Consider the following 20461-nt stretch of genomic DNA (forward strand, 5'->3'; position numbering starts at 1 on the left):
TGTTGCATGTCACCTTTCTCTTTGTCACCTTGTTCTTCTTTGTCCTACGTTCTTTTCCCACTAGTTAAAAATATAACATGGAAAATAAAGAAAAACAGTATAATGATTGATTGTACATAGTAAAAGTACTAGTTTCTATTCTATATAAAACACACTGCAGAGTTATACTTTCAGTCAGAGTTGACTAGCAAGCCACAGCTACAGTCAGAAGTACAGAGAAGAGGGAAAAGTGCTTCTCCTGTATTATTTTTATTATTAAACTACTCCAGCTGGCTCATAGCAGGAAACAAAAGCTAACCAACCTCTCCCCACCCCCAACCAGCAGCTCTTGGAGAGCGGTCTGTAATTTGCCCAGAAATCTGTGCAAAGAGGATGCAATAGGGACTCACTCAGAAATGTAAATGTTCTCACAAAAATGTGTAAACTGTGTAGAAAAACTCAAGATCCTGCTGAGTGACTCATTATTTTAATGACTTCCTGCATTAATGTGCAACCCTTCTCTTCTTTGGTGCTGGTAGTCTGAATCCCTGTTAGAGATTTAGGCTCACAATGAAGCGTCTATAACTTTCTGGATCTTTGTCATGTGGGTCATTCTCCTTCAATAATGAGGAGAAGGAGGCTGGAAAGCAGTTGTCCTGAGGGGACAAGGGGGATTTTAAACTCAAACTGGCCCAGTATGACTGTGAAATAAGGAGTTAGCTGCTTTTTCCCTCGAGGAGCCAAATGCTGGCAGATAGCAGCTATAGAGGAAACCTGAAAATGTTTCAATCCTATCTATCCCAGCAGATGTCACTAAGAGGCAATGGTGTTTATAGGTAGGCCAAGTCAGAAACTGGCAGGTATTTTAGAATACATGTAGAAAAGATTAGTTTATCCCAACTACTGTAGTAATGTTTTGCCATTGAAACGATTTTTTTTTAGCTCCCTAATAGAGCTTTGCTTTGGAACCAGACCTGGAAATAACCTCCAATTCCCCAGAGTATTTCAAAGGTTAAGATAATATATATTCTCTATAAGAATCTGTATGGGGACAAGGAGACAAGAATCTAGTTAAATGTCACAGCTAGGGAATAAGCAGAGATTTAAAAGGGACGGAGAGATGTGTCCATCTCCACAGAGTATATCTGCCTACTGAATACAACTGCATCGTTTAAAAATAGTAAAGGATTGAGAAACTTTGCCACCGCAAGAGCACTTGTTTAGAAATTATTGCTCAAAAGGGAGACACTGCCACTCACTGTCCAGGCACAGAGATATTGTGAATCTGTTCTTCTGGTAATATTTCTAACTGGTATAATAATCATTAAAAAAGTGTAGGCTGAAAAATAGAGAGAAATATTTTAGGAGAGAAAAATGAGTATCAGGAGTTGTTTGAGCCCTTTGTTCTGTGTTTGTATTATTTCTAGCACAGTGGAGTTTTAGTCTATTAGTGGGATTCCAAGGTACTGCCATAATAATAATTAAACAATAGATTGCGTCACAGGCAACTGAAGTATTTCCAAAATGTACTTTGAATCACAAAAATAGACTAGAACAATGTGTGTGCTATTGTTTAGCCTCTTCTCTTTAAGAAATTAATGAATAGCCTTTAGCATGTGTTTCTAGGTTAGACAACAGAACAATGACAGAGAGCAAGGTAGCCAGGACTCAAGGCTTCTTCTGTAAAGCCCATACTTCACCACAGATTCAGACACGCAATCTACAACACCAGCATAGAGGCAGGAGTAGAGGCTGCTAAGCCTGCAATAGGGCCAATGCTGAAAAATCACCAGATACAGATGTTTTAACAATTGCACATTCTCTTGTTGTATATTATCCCTTCTTGTTTAATCCTCTGTCCAATTTGTTGACCAACAAACCATTACAGTGTGTGTGTGTGTGTGTGTGTGTGTGTGTGTGTGTGTCCTATTCAACCTTTTACTCACATTGGTTTATGCTAATTTTATACCAGTCAAATTCCACTGGTTCAGTAGAATTGATCCTGTTTTACAGAAAGCAAAATCATGCCTACTTGTTTAAGAGCCTTGTTATTAATGTTGATAACTTTGTCTTCTAAACAGCTGTAATTAGAGGAATGAAATAGGCATAGCAGGTTTACCTTTTCGGAGCTTGGGTTGAGTCCCAAGATCGAAGGTCTGCCCGATCCAGAGGCAGCACAAGGGAAGCAATGCCCCCCCCTCTTCTGAAGGGAGGGGGCAAGAAGCTGCTGGACCTGAATCAGAACTGCACCAGCCAGGTCCGGAGAACTTTGGGGGTGGAGCCCCTGAGGAGTATAAAAGGGAAGCATGCCCAGCAGGCTGGAGAGAGATGATGAGGGACAGTGAGGAGAGAGGACTCCAGAGACAGCCGTCCTCGGGACCCTGCTTGAGCTTCTGCAGTGCACAAATCGGTGCACGGGGATCGGGCCCTAGGAGCCACTTGAGGCAGCTTGAGCCTGCGAACCCAGGAAGCAGCTGGGCAGTCAGTGTGCAGATTGGCACATGGAGCGCTGGACTGGGGAGCAGCTCATGGCTGCTCGGGCCTCACCTGGTACACGGGTCAGTGCACAGAGAACCACCTTGGAAACAGCCTGCAGCTGCTCACATTAGCCCTAGCCCTAGGCCAAGTGACCAAAGCACTGCAATGCAGCTTCACTTTTAACTAAAAGAGCCCCAGTGCCCAGAGCAGGGCCCAGAAAAGGGGAGAACCCCTGGTGTGAGACTGGGGAGTCGGAGCCTCCAAGGGCTTGGCTCCCATGAGAGAGAGAGAGATCTGAGTGCCCAGTGCAGGGCACCAGGCTGTCGAGGAGAGCCAAAGACACTGCTGGGGAGAGGCTCCTGTGGGATGGGCCACCAGGGGACGAGCCTTGACTTCTCCAGAGAGGAAGCATGAATTACTGGGGAAGTGGGCCCCGCAGGGGAAGCTGACACAGGTGAGGCAGGGCTGCTGCCTCCACCCTCCATTGCTGGAAGGGCATGTCCACATCTCAGGGCCCTAAAGGGGAGGGGCTTTAGGGAACCCCCTTGGGGAGGTGCGGAGTGCACTCCCTATTTTGAGGTTGTCATGTTAAGGGCTATATATCTAGGGGTATTCTTTAAGAGGGTTTATATGGTTTATGTGTTTTAATGTCTCAATGTGTATATTGGTATTGTTATTTGTGAAGGTTTAAAGAAATATTATGGTTATTTGGATTATATAGGTTAATATCCCTATGTGTTAATTGTGTTATATAGGTTGTAAGTTATTTACTTCACATTTGGTATTATATGTGAATTGTGGGGTAATATATTTTAAGTTTTGTGAATATTCTATGTTTTATAGTAGGTGTGTGTATTTATTCTTGTAATAAACTGTACATGGTTAAGTATTTGGTTTTGGCCTAGCTCTATAGAGAGGGGAGGAAACCACTCTAGTAGCTGACTCTACTAGGTGCTCCAGGTCCTCAGCACCTGGCCCGACCACCACCACTGTCATCGGAAGACAGGGAACACCCCCCAGGGGTACCCAGGCTACGCAGGTTAAGAAAGTATGCAGGGCAGTACTAACAAACATGGTTGTTATTTCACTTGTAACATATATGCACCCTCTTATATTCACCCATACTTTAATAGGAAATGTCAAAATGGGTGAAATTTCTCAGCTGAACTCAAATTCAGCCATTAAAGCAGAATAATTCTCCCATTGCACATTTCGATTTTTGCGCATGAAAATGGTCCTGACAAGCATCTGTGTCTCATAAAGACTTTGTCTTCATAGGGAGGTCCTCAGTAATCCCTCTAATTGAAGGTTATGGTTGTCCACATTTTGAAGACTGCAAATGTCAGCATTTTGTAAAGTACCAATGCCTCTCAGCTTTAAAGAGGTCAATAGGACACTATTATAGCAAAAATGCTGTTTAAAAGCTCCATAATTCAATACTTAACTATTCCTCCCCTTAACTATTCCCCCAGCAGCCTCCAAAGAAAACCATATATATAAAGAGGGATCACATTTGTAGGTCAATGAAGATACCCCTCCGATAGAATAAATCAGTCATTTTAAGCCAGTAGAGTTATGGTACATTAACCATTTCCAGCAGTCAACATCTGCCCTTGGATTATAGTCAATGGAAACATTCAAATGCAGTGGTATAATTTGGCCCCAAAAGAAGCAGAGAGTGGCAAGAGCAACTGAAAGTACCAAAGGGATTTAGGTTGGCAGAATGTATTAAACCTATATTGGAAAGTGATCAGGATATCAGAGGCTAGCATTCAGTGCTTGTGAAAAACTCAATCTTTATGTAATATAGGGTTAGGGTATTGGCTTCATGTTTTATCTGGTGGATACCACTAGACACAATTATTCCTTGAATCAGGCTCGATCATTATTTGTGTCCTGACTAAAATTCTAGCAACTAGTTTTCCCTTGAAGGTATCCCATCAGCTACTGACCTGACCTTCAACTCCTGCTAAAGTTGTGAAGCTGATGATAAAGTCATGGTGCAACAACAGCCTACTGAGACCTACCTATATTTATTATAAAACATTTCTATGGTGCTTATCACCATAACATTAGTGTACCTTTGTATTAATAATGCATAATAATATAAATACTGCAACTTCCTTCACTGGGTCATTTCACTGTTAACTCTTAATTGCAAATTCCCTGCTACCATATTGTCAGATAATCACAATTCTTCCCTTGCTTTCCTTATTCTTTACCCTTTAAGTGGGCAACCTGTTTGTCTGTTCATGTATGAACTGATGCACTGGCTACCACACCAGGACAGGTTTTTCATCCCTCCTCAGTCCTTTTAAGCTCACTCTTGTTGTTAGAGAGAGTATCCACAGAACAAGGGCTGCACTCTACATCTGGACCTGGGGATCTGTGGTCTCCGAAAAAAGTTAGGGAAGTTCTAGGATGGTGGGGCCCAAACTATAGCAGATATGCCACAAATTAGCACCTGCACTCTGTGAATGAAACTCTAATCCCTTTCCCCCATCTGACATCCTGTTCTGCTTTCTGCTCCCTGCCTGATATGGTGGTAGCTTTCTTCTCCTTGCCCTATCTGCCCCTGTGCTGCTTGTCTTGTGCCTGATCTGTCTCATATCACAGCCTATGTTGGCCATCCCTGCTCAAGGCCAGCTAAGACAAAAACAATCCAGCCCTAAGACAGTGATTGTGAATAACCATCATAAATAAATAAAATGCCTTTTTATAAATAATTACATTTTTAGATAGCCTCAGATCATGTGTGTAGTAAGTATTCTTTTCTGTAAGTATTAGTAGTAAGTGTTCTTTTCTGTCCCATTCTTCAAGTGGTGTTTGTAATCATATTTTTATAGTTTAGGTCTCTGTTGAGCAAGTAGGTTTATTTGTATGGACCCTTACATATGTGTGGAGCCCTCCTGAAGTCATGAAAGACACACATGAGAGATCAAGACAAAGTTCAGCCTGGAACTTCTCAGACTGAATGGCATTTGGCTTTTAGAATATTCACAACTAAGGGTAGCCCATAACAAGGAAGTTCGATTTGCTGTGGTATGTTCATTTTTCCTGTGAACTGAAAAGATGTTCCTGTTTGGGAGGTGAAGTAATATTAATGTTCAGTGGATAACATTTGGCCAGTTTTATTATTCCTGTTGTAGTACAAGAATATGCAGTGCTGAAGAGCCCAAAGTGAAGTATAGTTTATACACGTTAGCACTAATTTGTTTTTTTGGATGACATAATGAAACTTGTATTAGGGATGATGGAAGAAGCCACACAGCCATATCTACTCAGTAAACTTACTGAGTAAATGCCATACTGGCAGCCTCAAGCAGAGTAAATTTCTCTGGGTAGGCTACTTTCAAAATGGGAAATAGTTGTGCATGTGTAACAGTGGCCTAATTTGATACCACGGAATGAAAGGGCCAATTAGCCCACTCATGACCCTGGAGGAACAAAGCATGTGAACTGCTTCTTAAACTAGCCCAAAGCACAGTAGGGTTACCAGGTAGGTATGATCTGTGGGCAGTGGAGTCTCTTTGGGCCAGATTCACAGGAGATTCAGCTGTCTAAATTGTATCTTGGGTGCACTTGGTAGCCGTGTTGGTCTGAAACAAAAAGACACAAAAAACTAGAACTCTTGATTCCAAAATGATACCTTTTATTAGACCAGCTGGAAAATGGCAAGAAAATTGTCATTCCCAAACTGTGGTACACAGACATCTCGGGGGGTTATGTGGAAGAGTTTGTGTAATGATGGACTTAATTTTCATTATAATAATAATTGACATTTAAAGGGTTAAAATATAAAGCATATGCTGGTAGAGGTACAGGGACAGCTGGTAAATCTAGAAGGGAGTACACAATAAGAAAAAAAAAATTGTGAACCTCTGCTCTAGATGTACCGGAAGTATTAGTACATGGGTAAATTGCATCACTTAAGAAAATATAAACCAACACTTTTTCAGATACTGGTATGATAAAAGTTCAGGATGGTCTATTTGTAATTTTTCATGTATTCAGTAAGTTTCAAAATGGCCTGTGAATGACAAGAAATATGCCAGTGTAGAGTATTCACCAATAACCATTCAATAGTATTGACTTCAATGTCAAATTATAATATATGCAGATTATGATAGCTCTGTTGAACAGTGGAGTGATGGTGGACTTATTCCATTACCTGCTCATTGTACGTATGCCTACTCCTGAAAATCTGTATCCATGATATGGATAGTCTGCAGAATGCTGTATGGGAAATCCTTAGGCCCCCTCTACATGTTACAGTTATGCCACACTTAGCAAGCTAGTCATAGCATAAAAGACATGGGTGCAACATGTGCATCCAATTTAAGGGACCTTAAAATACCAAACCAGCCATATGTACATTTTTTATGTCTGGTCTATGTAGTGCCTTACACTGATTAAGTGCTGATATTGGAACTGTGGCACCTAGATTTCAACCTCCTGCTGCAGGAAAAGCCTAGGATCATAATCCCAGACTTCCCCTGCATTGGTAAATAGAAAGGGTGGAATTGCAAACTGATCCCTGATTCCAAAACCATGCCTCCTACCATGAGATTGTGGCATGGAAGGAGGCACGATCATTGAACTCAGATGCCATGATGCCTTTAGATGAATATGTCATAAGCATTAGTTACCTTTATTTGGCAGTGGAGTGAATGATCCAAGTCATGAACACACCCAATATTTATAGCTTTGTAAATTTTAAATTGAAGAAGAACATTTTAAATTGTAATAAACTAATTGGGCCTGCATAAGACAGTCTGTAGATTTGCACATACTCTTCCAGTTAATGCCTTTGAACGAGAATCAAATTTATTATAAATGTGAGTGCAAACATTTGAGTTTGCTATTACTTTTGCTTTTGGTGTTTCCCTTTTGATATATTAAATCTCTATTAGAAAAATAAAGAAAATAAAATTTTCTCTTCCTCATTCATTTTTCAGGTTTTGTTGGGGATTGTACTGTATTTTTTCAACACCAATTTGTACACAAGAATTTGAAAGCTCAGTTTGAAGCCCCTCTATTGTGCTATGTGTGAGGTACTCATTGGTAAATAACTTCAAATTTTGAAGGAAAATTCTACAGATTTAATTTGATGTGTTGATGGCAATACATCCCTATTGCTCAGTTTAGAATGGGAACCAACATTAAGCGCATTAAGAAACCTTAACAGTGCAACCTTAACTATATTACTTCCTCCATGCTTAAATAATACAATAAGAAATGCATAAATACAAAAACTATTAATTAACTTAATTTCTAGATATATGTTCACACATTTTTAAGGAACTGGTGTTCTATTTTTGCTTTTAGAAGATGGCAAGGCCAATTCCATATAAGAGACCAATGCTAACTCACACATTTTTCCTTACCAAGCAAATATTCTGACCTCATAATTCTTTGCGAAGGCTTGGCCTCAAAATGTACTATTTAAAAAGCAAATAAAGAACATGAATTTGTTCAAACTCTGGGAATATTTCAGCCTTCAGCTCAGCAAAAAAAGCCTTTATTTAAAACCAATGAACTTCTCAGGACTGTTGAGAAATAACCAGAGGGGCCAATTAACTGTTGCACAATCTGAATCTTCCCGATTCTTTGTCAATGATTTATAAAACAGAAAGGGCATGAGGGGTCTTTGCTACTGGGTTCCAGTTAAAATTAAAGTGCCATCTCCTATGCTGAGGTAAATCAGGGGATTTACCTCTGCATGTTGAGGATTCAGGGGAGCTATCTTATTTAAGCTGGTGGAAGATCTGATCAAAATGTGCACCTTAGACTTGCTGCTAGAAACTTCCTCTTCACATAATAGACCGGTTTCCATGTCAAGCTGGTGTTTGCAGGTACCTGCATTCTTTCTGTCAAGTAATACCTACTTTCTTTCTCATTCTGTATCTATTCAGATAATGAAAAAATGAAGTAGTTACCATTTACAGCATCTTAAACCAGATTTACAAAGGTTCATAGACATTGAAAAATTCTTTAAGAAGAGACTTATGACCTTATCTGCATCTTTAAGAGCTATTCCTGTGAGCTTAACTCACTCCTATTGCAATCATAATGTGTTGTGATTATACCAGGAATTAATCTGGCCCAGGCTGTCTTAGATTGTATTTGACTTTACTGAATACTATCTTATTACTTCATTTCACTGTCTAAACAACACTGGATTAATGGGCATGAACAGTTAAATTCTCCACAATTCTCTAAAACAGGTGCATCATGGGTAATGGAAATGCAAATTGCCCATTGCATTGCTCTAACAATGTAACTTATCCTGGATTCATTTCACACTTTCTCCAGGCATTAGATAGAGGGTCCCCATTTCCTTGCTATACTTGGTGCCAGTGCTGAGATAGCTCAAATTGATGCAAAATGTGGTGTTTTTTGTAATATGAAGCTAGAAACTGGGTCAAGATCATTAACCCACTTAGCATAAATCAACAAAGGTCAACTCAGGCATAGTTCCAGCCTGTTTCAGAGACAATTTTCTGGTTTGCTTCCAAGATTGGCTGGGCACATGAAGTTGGCTCTTGCTTTTGTTTCCAGCTGCTGGTGTAAACTTCCAAGTTGTTGATTGCCAAAAGGCACATGGAAGCTTGTTAGACTTCCATACTTACCACATTATTTTTCCTTGCAAGCAATTACTTTTTACTTATAGTAGGTGATCCAAAATATGGAAAGGTTTGACAACCCCTAATGCAAGTCCTATGGTAAAGAATTTATTTGAATTTATTTTTACAGATTAAAAAGTTGGTGATCTGAGTTTTCTAAAATAATTTATTAATTTCCAAGCAGATAAAATATGATATCAACTGGAAAATCAAAGTTAAAATAATACTTATAATCTGCTCAAGTTCCTTCAGAGAGGTCTACTAAGAAAAGCATTGGCAAACCAAAAAAAAAAATTTTTATTGAACATAAATTCCAAACATTTACTTAATGTTATTAAAATTAGCTCAGCCAATATTTTATTTTGAAAAGTGAATTAATTGTTCAGGTAAGAACTTATATTTAAATGCTAAACAGTAGTACAAAGTTCAGGAGTTTCTTTATGACAAGTAAAAAGCCCAGTAGGCAAAATTCAAATCACTCCATTTACATACTTATTTGGGACAAATGAAAGAATCCCATTGGCTTGGAGAGCCCACATATGCTGATATCAGAGTGTAAATCTAGTGTAGTATAGGCCAGCATTCCTCAACCCGTGGGTCACAAGAATATATGAAAGTGTCATGAACAAATTTTAAAAATGGATCATATTTTACATAGTTTTTTTTTTTAAATAGATGCTGCTTGTGCATCACAATACGTTAGCTCTGTGCAAACTAATAAACAGGAATCCAGGTTTTCTGTTTCCCATGGAAAAATGTGGATTTTCTTCTTTAAAAGAGAAAATGCAGCAATTTCTCCTTTAAAGGAGAAAAACATGGAAAGCTTCAGTTTTCCCCTTGCAGGCTGACAGAGTTCTAGCCTGCAAGGAGCTGCTTGGAGCTGGGGGGAGCAGGAGGAGGGTGATCAGGCACAGGACGCTATGCGCATGTGTACACGCTCACATGAATGTGGAAGCCAGGCAATGTGGACAGCTGCTTCCACAGATCCCTGCAAGTAAGTCTATGGGGCACTGGGAAGGCCAGACTAGCATGAACAGGAACCACAATTGCAGCCCAGTAGGTGGGACCTGGGCCAGGAATGTGGAGCAGGGCAGCGAGACTTGTTGCTGCCGCCACTGGGACTCCCGCAGCTCCAGCAGCACAAGGAATGATGGGGGGGAGAGACACATTGCCCTCACTTCCTCCCGCTGCCTAGTTCATGCACTAGGCCACAGCTCTACCCCACTGCCATGGCCTAGCTGCTGCCACTAACCTCAGGCTTCCTGTGCTGCCCACCATCCCACCCCCCTCTGAAGTACAGCCTCAGCACAAGGGGAGTGGCAGCAGCAGCAGCAGCAGCGGTGGTGGCCAGGCCATGGTGGCAGGGTATAGCTACACCTGATGCACAACTGGCTGGCAGCTGGAGGAGGTGAAGGCAGCATGGCTGGTGGTGCCACTGGTGCAGGGGTCCTGGCAGCAGAGGCAGCAGCAACAAGTCTTGCTTTTCGCTGCTCTCCCCTCCTGCACTAGGTCCTGCCTACTAGGATGCAGAGGCAGCTCCTGCCCATGTTGGTCTGGCCCGGCTGCTGCCCCATACCTGCTGTGTGTGCACAAACTGGGGGGGGGGGGGCGCCACATACCCCTCATGCCTCACATACCCACTCCCTGCCCCACACACTGAGGGCTTGGGCCTGGAGGTTGGGGCAGCAGGTTGGGAGTGGGAGCCCCAGCAGGGCTGGGGGGTGAGAGACTGTAGGTTGGGAGCAAGGGTCACTGGCAGGGCTAGGGGCCTATTTTCAGTTTTCAGTTTCTACCTGCATGAAATGCATGAAATGCCAGCACATGAGGCTCCTGAGACTGCATCCAGGAGCTGCACACCTTTGGGCTGGGCTGGGCTGGGCTGGGCTGGCTCCATGCCAGCATGTGGGAGCTCCTGGCACAAGCTGGGAATTATGCACCTTTGGCTGGGTCAGGTTGGCTCCATGCCACCATGTGGGACTCCTTTCACTGCAGGTGGAAGCCATGCCCCATCAAGTCAGGCCGACTCTGTGACTCCTGTGCACCTGCCCAGTGGAGTGCTGGGAGCCCCATATGGAGGCATGGAGCCGGCTGGGCCCGATGGCATACGACTTCCTGTGGCTCCTTGCACTTTAGAAGGGAGCCATTGGGCTGGCTCTGTGATGCCATATGCACCTCCCAGAACTCAGACAGAGCTGTGTGCTGCCAGGGGCCTTTGCCTGCTGCAGACCATGAGTGCGCCGAGGGCCAGTGGCCTGTAGCTCCTGCCACCAGTGGCAAGGGCTGTGTGCCATGTGGAGGGCATGTGATGGGGGATCCACATGCACCCTCATCATACCCACCCCCACACACCTCAACCACACCCTCACATACTCCCTCACACACAATATACAAGAGTAAGACTTTATTTTGGGCTATTATGCAATCACTTCTATATACACTACATGAACGCACTAAATCAGGGCAAAAATATTTTTTTATATAAAATTAAAATATGTCATAGTAGATGTTTGGTTTTTAGTATATGTTTGGGGGGGGGGGTTCCTGCTTCAAGGGCAGGACTTCCAGTCCCAAGTTGACAACCAGGAAGCAGGGCACCTATCAAGTGTCAGGGCTGCCTTTATGGTCCTTGACAGCTCACCAAAAGTCATTAAGCTTCCCTCCAGCTGAATAATTGCCAACCGCTTTTCACATGAAGGAATATGACTTATGAATATATCCTATTATTTATTAGTTGGAGACTTTCCCTACACAATTTTATCTTAGGATCACAGTATCATAGGAAAGTAGGGCCAGAAAGGACCTCATAAAGTAATCTTGTTTGTTTGTGTGTTTGCTTTTTTATAATATTGTTTTCTCTGTGACCTGATCTTGATCGTGGCTCCACGGAGACAGACATGTCACGATGAACACCCAACAATCTCTGCTTTGCTGTGGGTTGAAATGGGAACCAGGTCTGACCTGCGCTCTGTATATTATGAAAAAAGAATGGGCAGCAAGCCTGGAGAGCAGAATCAGACCTGTACTTGGATTCTCAGACAATGCCTCTGGCATTATCAGAGGAAAATGTTTCAGAAAAAATAATATTGATCAGGAGGTCTTGGTTCCTAATACAGCTCAAGGAATGGACTCATTTTGAAAGCATGTTAATCCTTCCTTCTAACTTCCACATCAAGATACCTCTGTCAAAGTATATGATTATTTGTCACACACAAATTTAGAATGAGGAGTGACCAAGCTCATTTTCATGAGATGTGGGAATACTGAAGCATAAATTCACAGGAGCACTGAAAACATGACATTTCTGACTTTACAAAGGCTCTATTCACATGTCTAAGAAAGAAAATAAGTTGGCTTAAAAGAAAAGTTATTTTGATTCTTTCAAGAAAACTTGATGGGTTTAAGGCAATGTCTTTTTCCATCAAACTCAAAAATTAACTTGGAAATATATAAAAGAATGTAAATTGAATTTAGCAAATACAATTTCATGATCCATCCTGATGCATGTAATTGCCATAGGTAGAAAATACATCTGTGGTAGAGAAGTGGAAAATTGGAACATTATGGAGTTTCCACCAGGCTCCCTTGTTAGTGACTCTAAACTAATCTTTAGCAAATTCCTGAGAAAGCATGAAGAGGTTTCTTCTCCTAAAAAAACTGCTGAACAAGTGAAAATAAAGCCCAGAACAGATACTGCCACTTGGCTTTAAGGATTTAGATGTGCTATTTAATTTAATTTCTGCTAAAAAAAGACTAAGCAGAGAAGACAGCTAGTTTTCTCTAGAGTATCTGTTATTCCATGTTAAAAAAACAAAGGCCTTTGAATAAAAATTGTGACATACCAGTAGCAAGTCTGAGTTATCAGGACAGAATTGGTGTACATGTATTGTAATTAAATGTTGGTAAGTCTTCACAACAGCGTATGACTTCAGTGATGTGTAAATAAATCTTGTCTACCTCATGGGCAGATTCAGGACTTGGAAAAGGGAGGTGCAGCAAATGCCACCAGAACTGCCCTTCAGACCAGAGGGGATTAGGGGAGAGGTGTCACTAGAGCCCCTTAGCCAGCAGGGAACACCAGAAGAGGGAAAGGCAGAGCGAGTAGGAGCAGGGTCAAGGAAGAGGAGCTGCCCATTGTAGCTACCACTCCTACTGTTCTCAGTTGAGACCAGCACCTGCCCAGCTGCTCCCTGCATCCCCCAGCTGGAACAGTGCAGATGTGGCTCTGAAGCTCTCCCAGATAAGGTATAGTAAAGGCTAGGTCACTCCTTCTTGCGCCTAGTCCCTGCTTGATCCCTTGGTATTCCTCACTAGCCTGGGGCCTGTGGGCTCCACCTGCATGAAATGGCTATATGGGGTGCTGTGGGAAAGCATATTCCTTCTTCCACCTGCTCCCTACTAACCCCCTTCCCTCACTCCTTCCCCTTGTTCCCCAGTGGTCAGGAGCTGAAACAGATGGAGGGAACTTGTGTACCCTCATGCCCCAACCAGCCCATCACTGTCTGCACATGCACTGCAGTGGAGTAAATAACTCTGCCATGGTCACATATACACAAGACATTTACTGCGTATGTGCCTAATTAACTTCATAATAAACTTCTCAGCATCTACAGATGCACCCCGTTAGGATGCATGAAACTAATAAATTCTGCAGCATGGTTTATCCTTTACTCTGTACTACCCTGCTGTGGAGTTTTTTCATGCACAGCAGTGCATGTGTAAACACTGATCCAGCTGGCTAGGTAAAGAGTGCTTCAGTGTGGGGACTGACTAGCCCTGCACTGAAGCACCTTTGTGCCCTAGCCAGTTCCTCTGCAGCATGTTGAGCAGGGGAAAGTACCTCTGGGCTGACAATTGCGGAAGCTGGGTTATGGCCAGTCAAGAATCAGAACTTTAAAGCCTGTGAAGTATTTTGCTACCCACAAAGCAGCAACATAAATGCAAAGTATTACTCTTTTAAGACTGACATGGCAAGTGAAAATCCATTTAGGAGCTCTGCATTCTATTATTTTACCCTTGCATTGATTTTTTTCCAATTAGTCAGTAAGTCAGTGACAGTGACATCCAGTTAAACCAATATTCAGCTCTGCATGTATATTAAAATGCCATTCCCTCAGGTGGCTTCTGTATGGAAAGAAAATATTGATTTTTCCCTTCTTTTAGATGGAACTGCCCTTAAACACTCATTTCTATGCTACATCTATCTATTCTACATATACCATCAGCCAGAAAGAAGAAAAAATTGCTTCAAGATTGCACAAGTTGTGTTCCCCTTAATTTAAGTAGAAAAGGAGAAGATAATGGGGATCTGATTAAGTTTATTTTTCTCCCAAAAATGATTATTATGAACTGTTGAACCTAACCCCAGTAGTGTGCAGCAGCATCTGTCAAAGGAATCAAATTTCAGATCCTGAATTTCTAATTCTCTACATCTTTGTGAAAGGCAGAACATGTTCCTAGCACAGAAGTGTTCTAGAGGGAGACTGAAGCCAGAAGACATTATGCCTCAAGGTTTTGAACAAATATTGTCTGAGTGCTGGATGGTAGCCTCCTCATATTTGGGAAAATATTCTTGTTTGTAGTTTTAAGGCCTTACTGAGTTGTTATCCTGAATAGAAATAGATTCAACTGAATATTTAAGTCTGTACTCCTGAATCAAGTTAACCAATATTATATACTGCAGGGATAGCCAAGGGTATATGTTGCTCCTCCAAGAAGCAACTAAGTTAACTCTGCTGTACATTTCCAGGCCAAACAGAGAGAACCCTAACCCTTCCAGCAGCGCTGCTCCGCAGATGTTTCTGTACCATCGTCCATGTTTACTTTATAAGCACGGTCTCAAGTCTTCCAGCCTGCGGTCCCCACAGAAGCTATAGTTTCATGAGTTTATAAAGACTGCTCCTGCTTTGGCTCCCCCTCAAGTCAACTGCAAAACTCCCACTGATTTAAACTGGATTCAGATATATCTGGATTTAAAGTGGATTCAAACCTAACTTGTAGGGGTGTGTGAAATGGTCCATATTCAATTTGGATTCAGGCCAAATCAGGGACAGTGATTCAATTCATTGATTTGGATCGCTGTCCCTAATTCAATTTGGCCGAATCTGAACCTGAAGATTCAATGCTGATTCAGAGAATCAACAATTCAGACATAGACACAGCTTTAAATGTTTTTTCTACATACCTCGAGGTACCAGGTGTGGCTCGTGAACACTGTGATGCTGGGGCAGATAGAGCATCCCACAGGAGCGGGGGGGAGGGGGTGTGTGGAGCCCACGTGCTCAGTGATGAACCTGGAAGTGGACTGGAAGTACTTCAGATCCACTTTTAGGTCTGCTGGGGTATTTGGCTGCAGGAGATCTCTGGGTGCCGCCCCAGACCCAGGAGACACCAGTCGCTGAGCCCGGGGGGTGGTGAGAGGGGGGCCTGTGTGCTCCCCGGTGGACCCAGAAGCAGACTGAAAGTGCTTCTGGTCTACTTCCAGGTCTGCTACTGAGCACCCTGGGGAACCCCCCATGTTCCTGTGGGATGCTCCATCCACCCCACCATCACAGTGTTGACAAACCTCTTGGTACCTTTAGGTATGTAGAAAATACATTTAAAGCTGTGTCTATACCTGAATCTCTGAATCTTTCTGAATTTCTCCAAATTGATTCAGAGGGTTCCAGATCAATTTGGTGAGATTAAAGGGTCTCTTGATTCCATTTGGATTTGGAGATTCAGTCACCAAATTGGATTGAATCTCCACTGAATTGAATCAGGGACTGGAGCTTTGTGCAGCCCTACTACCTTGACAGAATTTTTACTTCCCTGATTCTGGAGCCAATGTATTCTGGACTGGTCCCAGTCAACATATCGCAGCAGCCTTATAGGCTGAAATGGAAGCTGGAGATCAGTACATTATTTGCTAACCTATGCATTTCCCCATACCACTGCATGCACTCCTTATGCATAGAGAAGGAATGGTGTAGAAACCACAGCACTGACAATACACTACTAAAATACTCCCTTATGTTGGATTGATTCTCTCTTTGCAGTTACACTGATCTTAAGACTAGATACTATTGGTACCACACAAAGTAAACTCTTCACACTCCAGGATATGCCTTTTATACTATGTAGTATCCTGAGATTTTTTAAATGGAAGCCACTATGCAAATATGAAATATTTTTCTGCTCTGTGTAGGTGAAGGTTATATCCATAATAGCAAGTGCCCATATCCATAGCAACTTTATTAAAATATAGGTTTAGACATTCAGCTTCAGCAAAGAAGGGTATAGTTTAAAAAATAGTATACTATTCTAAAAACTCTGGGAAATTCATGAAGTATGATGTAGTTGTGTGTGTGTGTGTATGTATGTGTGTGTGTACACACTTGCATGTGTGGATGTATGAGTATTTCATTTCTTACCAGAGATCAAGTGGCAAAGACTCACCTTTAAAGCCTGAAATTCTACCTTCTTCATTCTAAAGTTATTTAAGCACCCTAAAGAAAACTCTCTAAATAATAAATCCCAATCATGAACATGTGTCTTTTTTTGTTTTTTTTCTCCCAGTGGCAAACGCTGGTGTTTCTGAAACCATTTCTCTGCCCAGTGCAGGCTGCCAGCTCTCAGTTCAACTAAGCAGATCACCCCCTTCCTTAATGGAAAGAAAAAGCATATGTCAACTCACCTCACCTACAGAGCCTTCGGGCAAAATGCATCATTCTTTTGGCACTGTCAAGGACTGAATAAATCAGAGCTAAGTGGGTTAAAATCTCAGCACCCACTGGGACCAAAATAAATCCACCTTGTTTCTATATTCAGGTGAAATGCTAACTGCAGTGCCACCAGCATTTCATTCATTCATCAGCACAAACATTAAATAAATTAATGATTGTGATTGTCTTGTATTTGTTTGTATTTGCCTGATATAATAAGTCCAGGATGGATCTCCTGGAGTAAGAGTTTAAAACAGTCTGATGTGAAAGATGGTGTTAAAAGGCTTTCAAACTCTGTTTATTAATAGATATAACCCCTTCACCTCTGTTACATCCATCACAGCTAGGTTAAATACCATCTATCTTATCAGTCATTTGGATTCTTCCTACTAGGGAGGGGGGGAATGTGGAAAAAATGTCCACATACACAAGTCCATTACATATGAATGCAAGAGAAGAATTTTGTGTGCTCTGGTAATAAAACATAACCTAACATGGAGTAACTAAAGACATCAAGGGTAGCCTCTGGGTTTAAAGGCATTCATAAGACCATTGATCATTGGAGACAGCATTCAGTGACCTCACACAAACAAAATGTAAACTTCCAAACTCATTGATAGCATTCCTGGTGCTCTGTTTTAATTTATATTGTCTCTCTGTAAATTGTTTGACATAGGCAATGAAAGATGAAGATGGTAGAGGGCCTCACTGCTATGATGAACATAGCACTAAATGCAGCTGGATGCAAGTGACTTCACTACAACTCACTTTGATGTTTAGTAGAAAAACCAAGCCATGATGTGTTTTCAGACAATTTTTCTAGGACTTGTAAAATATGTTTTTCTTTTTACACAGCCCCAAACCCATCAAAAATACAGACTGTCTTTGAGTTTCCTTTGTGAGTGGGAAAACTAATATACTTCTTTACAGCTAATGTGCTACTAATAATTAATATACTGCTTTGTGACTAGGACAATGCTGTGCTTAATCTGAAATTACTAAGAAAAAAAATTATTGGTGGGTAACTGTAATGCACAAAGCAAGATATATGATTATGTGTATGTACTATGCTTGTGTATCAATAGACTGATACAATGGTACTTTTAAATGCTAGTTGCTACTGGCTATTTCCTCAAGCCAGGCTAAATGGAGAGAGAGAAAAATATCAAGCAAAAATAGGCATGCCAACTGGCTATAAGTGCAGATGGTGACAGTATCTGCCATGATAAAACTCTACAAAATAAGACAGGAGCTCTATTATCATGAATAAATCTAGCCATAAAAGCATAAATTAACTTATCAGGACCAGAAAGAACTATAGGACTCCAGTTCACTGAATGTCATAATGTAGCAGGTCTCAGCAGAACTGAGACAGATCTCAAGTTAAGATGTAAGGAAATGGGAAATGACAATCAACTATTCCAAAATAAATAATGTGGATAGGTATGGACTCCTCCCTGTGGCCTCAGGGGACAGGGCTAGGAGCAATGGCCTTCCACTGCAGCAGGGGTAATTTAGGTTGGAGTTTAGGAAAAACTTTCTGAGGTCTCTTCCAGTCCTATTTTCCTATGCTCCTTGAATCCTACCCCAACCATATAGTTTTGATGCTGTTAAATTCCTCTCAGTATGTCACCCTCTCTTTAATGTACCATTCAATGTACCATTGAAAACAAAAGAACAGCATTAGGTGTCTGTTTATTCTATTCTGGTGATATCTGTGGCTGAATGCAAACATTTGGTGCACCCAGTTTGCGATCAGATGGCTTGCTTACATTTGCCACCACTGGGAGCCACACAGGGAACATGATGTAAGTAACTTGAGGTGAGAGAAGGGTCAGGTGGCATCTGGGGGCGGGAGAGGGTTCATGGGTCCAGGAGGCTAGTGGGTTTGTGGTGGTGGCTGGTGGGTCCATGGTGGGGATTGGTGGGAGGGTTGTGGAGCTAAAAATAGCCCAGCCAAGGCTGTGGGGTAGGAAGAGTGCAGCCCGGAGCCTGGGAGCTTTCCCAGCCCCAGGACTGTTATCATGGGAACATTCACTGAGTAGAATTAACCCATTCCTGATCAAGTAACCTGGTTTAGATCAGGCCCATTATTTTTGTCCCAACTTAAACTCCCAAACATCTGCACAGGTGGGCATTTAGATTGACCTAATCATAGTTAGGTTGATCTAAATGTAATGTCTGTACATACCCTATGATATAAAGATTTTAATGTTTTTAAGAATGTGTCTTTCCTTCTCTTGTTCTTGTCATTTGTGTTGCTGAACTAGTGTCTAGGATCCCAGCCAGAAACCAAGACAACAGAATTTCTGCAGTATACATGGATATATATTCATATGAATGGATCCTGCTTCAAAGACCTTTTAGACTAAATACAATACATGGATATGGAAAAATGAGGGAGAAGCACAAAAGAACAATGATATAACTTGACCATCATTTAAAATATTTTATATATTACATATAAGACCTCACAGGAAGTGCTTTCACATCACCCCCCTGAAACGAAAGTACAGTGTTTACTTTTGTTTCCCGTCACAGCATCTCGGGCCTCAGAAAACTGCTTGGAGGGCTGCATGGTGGCCCACAGGCCGCATGTTGGACAAGCCTGCTTTAGGGGAAACAGAATGACTAGAAATTTAATACAAATTAATTTAGATATTACTTCTGGTACATTAGGCACAGAAGATTCTCTATAGCATTAGTTATCACTATTACTAATTCTAAGCACTCAAAAAGGTGCCAAATGCTGAGATTAGCTTAAACACCATGTATTTGAAATATTGGTAATAATAAATAGAAGGTTCTTTTACATTTCCTGTTTTTTTAGCCTCCAGGATTTATTGGAACACATTTTCAAGCTTTTATCCACAACCATGAGGCCTAAAATGTTTTTAAGAGAAAGCAGAGATTCTTCTCTTTCTTAATCAAATCTCTCCTATTGTTTTATCGGTGAAAAAACACCACATAAATATGGGTCTCAAAAATACAGAGTTTAACAATGAAACTTGAACAAATTACCATTGACCACCTCCTTCCTAGTAGTTGATTCTGATGAGTTATTTTTGGTAGGAAAATTATTCTTGTCAACATCACCACTGAACTGCATGGCACTATCTTGTGTATATTTGAAAGGCTAAAAGACAAAAATTATAATAAACAATGTGTGTTGTCTTTTTTTAAATCTGCTGCAGCTTCTCATCTCAGTATTTTCCAAAGATAAATAAAGGTCACAAGGAAATTGTAATTGAAAATAAACTAGATACATGTACAAGGCTGATATTTGAAAGAGGATTATTTGAAATATCAGTTTGAAGTGTTTAATAGTAAGCCTAAACAAAATAATCACATGGTGGGTCATCTACACAAGATGTTTTCTGTGGAGTTGCCTAATTAGGTCTGCAGTAAAGTTTACATGTGTGGCCCCATTAGGCCTCACTAAACTAATTAACTTTGCTTTAGGTTATTACTTGTAAACAAAAGTATTATACTGTGGTCAAGGTTATTTAGTGCATTACAATGCACATGTAAATGCTGATGGGGCTGCCTGGGGCACAAGGGTACTTCGGTGCAGGGGCTGCCTGCTGGCTCGCCCCACACTGGAGCACCCTCATGCCCTAGTCAGCTCCTCTGCAGTAAGTTGAGCCAGGTCAGAGCAGCCTCAGGTTGGCAGACTGA

General features: G+C 41.5%; 1 long non-coding RNA gene across 1 annotated transcript; it reads right to left on the reverse strand.

Moving 5' to 3' along the window:
- Nucleotides 1-3303: 3303 nt before the first annotated feature.
- On the reverse strand, nt 3304-15584 carry LOC109319569. Its single transcript, XR_002103550.1, has 3 exons — nt 15574-15584; nt 13484-13491; nt 3304-3399 (listed from the first exon to the last, which is right to left on the reverse strand). It is a non-coding gene; the product is annotated as an uncharacterized LOC109319569 (long non-coding RNA).
- Between the last annotated feature and the right edge of the window lie 4877 nt (nt 15585-20461).

Source organism: Crocodylus porosus, unplaced genomic scaffold (genome assembly GCF_001723895.1).
Source record: "Crocodylus porosus isolate Cpor-Errol unplaced genomic scaffold, CroPor_comp1, whole genome shotgun sequence".
In the NCBI taxonomy this organism is placed as follows: Eukaryota; Metazoa; Chordata; order Crocodylia; family Crocodylidae; genus Crocodylus; species Crocodylus porosus.